This window comes from Acomys minous (genome assembly GCF_964271855.1).
Source record: "Acomys minous genome assembly, chromosome: 4".
Lineage (NCBI taxonomy): Eukaryota > Metazoa > Chordata > Mammalia > Rodentia > Muridae > Acomys > Acomys minous.
The window spans coordinates 77,480,679-77,483,286 of record NC_140486.1 but is presented as its reverse complement, the minus strand read 5'-3'; the positions used below and the strand labels follow the sequence as shown (position 1 = coordinate 77,483,286).

The window sequence follows — 2,608 nt, the reverse complement described above, 5'->3', positions numbered from 1 at the left end:
GGCTTTCTTGCCTAGGGCTTTGGGACTCCACTTCTTTCCCATCACAATCATACTCCTCGATTTGGAGTGTTGAAAGGAACACTCTGTTCACATGTAACAGCCATATTGGGACTTTCCTGATAAACCCAGCAGAAATCTTCTCTGGGACACTAGGCAGGGAAACGTGTGGTAGCAGACACTGTCTATGTCTTCAGAGAGTCTCGAGGGAGCAAGCAGTAACTGCTGGTTTTTCCTACATGTCAAGAGTGCTGGTGAAGATTTCTGCTCCACCTCCTTCCTTGTGAATGGGGATACAACTTTCCTCACCTTCACCTTTTCCCTCAATCTTTCAGGCACCACTCTGATTTCTAGACACACACACACACACACACACACACACACACACACACACACACACACACACTTCCCACCACAGCTTTATCTTACTAGTCACACAAGTTGCCATGTCATGGGAAAGATGGTTGTTTGATGGGTCTGATATCTCAACAGTCTAATGATTGATCAACTCTTAAAATCACCCAGGTAAGGATTCCTGCAGTAGACAGCTTGGTCCAATAGAAGAGACAGGGAAGATGATATTTTCAAATGCCTGCAGCAACCTCTAGGTCAGTTGCCTTGTCTGGCCCAAAATTAAAATCTGAAAAGGAAGAAAAAAAATTCACCAGCATAATGTGACGAGGAAGCAAGATGATATGTCAGAAATAACAATGCAGGTCAAGCTGGCATTTGTTGTCACGGAGAGTGATGAGCAGCTCGTCCCTCCCCTATGGCTGCTGCTTCTCCTCCAGGAGAAATGATCCTGTGCCAGCCATTATCTTCGCAGAGCCACAGAGTGTGAGCATTTTTCTCACTGCGAGATGATAGCCCCATTGCAAATTAAGAATGACCGTGACTCTTGGTAAGTGACAACGGTTTTAGAAAACAGCAATTATTCACATCATGACACTTTAAAAATATTTGAAAGTAGTAGTTCTCAAACTTTTGTATTAGTTCTTTGAGAGTTTCATATAATGTGTCTTGCTCATATTCACCTCCCTCCTTCCACTCCTCCTAGATCCACCCCTTTCCCAATTAAATCAATTTTGTATCCTTTTTTTTTTCTTTCTTTCTTTTGTTTTATCGAGACAGGGTTTCTCTGTGTAGCCCTGGCTGTCCTGAACTCACTTTGTAGACCAGGCTGGCCTCGAACTCACAGAGATTTGCCTGCCTCTGCCTCGCTGAGTGCTGGGATTACAGGCGTGTGCCACTGTGCCTGGCTGTATCTTGTTTTGTTTTGGGGTTTTTTGTTTTTGTTTTTGTTTTTGTTTTTGTTGGTGGTGGTGGTGGTGATGGTGGTTTTTTCGGAGGGGGTTGGGGGGCCGGTTTTAATGCATGAAGCTAAGTTTGTGTTGACCATCAATTTGGATGTATTGTTTTCCACTGATCAGCCTACCAGGGGCTATATATCCTGACTCTCCCTCCCAGCAACCATCACTGCAGACAGCTTCTCAGCTAGGGTTGGACTTCATGCCCACCCCCACCTCTCCATGTTGTAATTTTGACTGGCTTGAGCTTCCACCGATCTTGTCTTGTGACAGCCATTATGAGTCATGTGTGCACCTGCCCTGCCGTGTTCAAAAAACATTCTTTTTTCTTTGTTTATTTGTTTTCGTAGCCACCTACTACCTCTGGCTGCTGCAATCCTTCTGCCCTCTCTTCCACAATGATCACTGAGCCTCGGAGTGAGGGGGTACAGTTCTTTTAGGGCTGAGATTTCTCTGTTCTCTTATTCTCTCACTGAACCTTTGCTAGTTGTGTGTTTATTATCATCTCCTACAAACAGAAACTTCTCATGTAACGGTTGAGAGAGGCATTTAGCTATATATATAACAATAAGTCCTTTGGAAGTAGTTTAGTATCTGTCTAGTTAACATCATAATAGCAGTAGGTTCTCCTTTAAGGCCTGTGATATGTCTAGTGATAGTTTCTTGTTTTGTTATGGATTTTAATCTATGAGGTTAAATCACACCAGAAAGTGATGGTCACTCCTATGTTGTTTGTGCCACTATTGCACAAGTGGGCATGTCTTGACAAGCCACCCTTTATATTTGCAATGGGTGATTTTGATTTTCTTTCTCTAAGGTCATGAATAGCACTTTACAGCATGATGACTGCTGGCCACTAAGAAGATTCCAGGTTAAGACCAGAACTATTTCTCCTTTAATATACATACAGATTCTCTGATGATCTTGCTAAAAGAAAAAATGGCTTTAAAAAATTGTGGTTGAAGAGTTGAAGGCATGCCCTAAAACTCTCTATCTCTAACATGTTTCCAGGTTGCAGTCAGTACTGCAAGCCTCCCACCCACGTTTTGCGTTGTAAGACATTAAACAATATCCCCAGTCTTAACCTTGTGATCACTCTTGTTTTTCTTTGCTTCTGAGAAGATTCCTGTATATTTGGGATTTCTTCAGAAGTCTTGCTTTCCTAGTGATGGTTGAAGGTTAATATTTTGAAGTCAGTGGATTCCCAGGCTTCACTTTTGTCCAAAGACAGATCCATTCTTCACTTGTGAATCACGTTGTATATCTCATTCTTGGTGGGTCATGTGACTGCCTCCTTGAAATGG

General features: G+C 42.7%; 1 long non-coding RNA gene across 1 annotated transcript; it reads left to right on the top strand.

Moving 5' to 3' along the window:
• Positions 1-780: 780 nt before the first annotated feature.
• Positions 781-2,373, top strand: LOC311595556. The gene is made up of 3 exons (XR_014778484.1): positions 781-898; positions 1,655-1,729; positions 2,122-2,373. It is a non-coding gene; the product is annotated as an uncharacterized lncRNA (long non-coding RNA).
• The last annotated feature ends 235 nt before the right edge of the window (positions 2,374-2,608 follow it).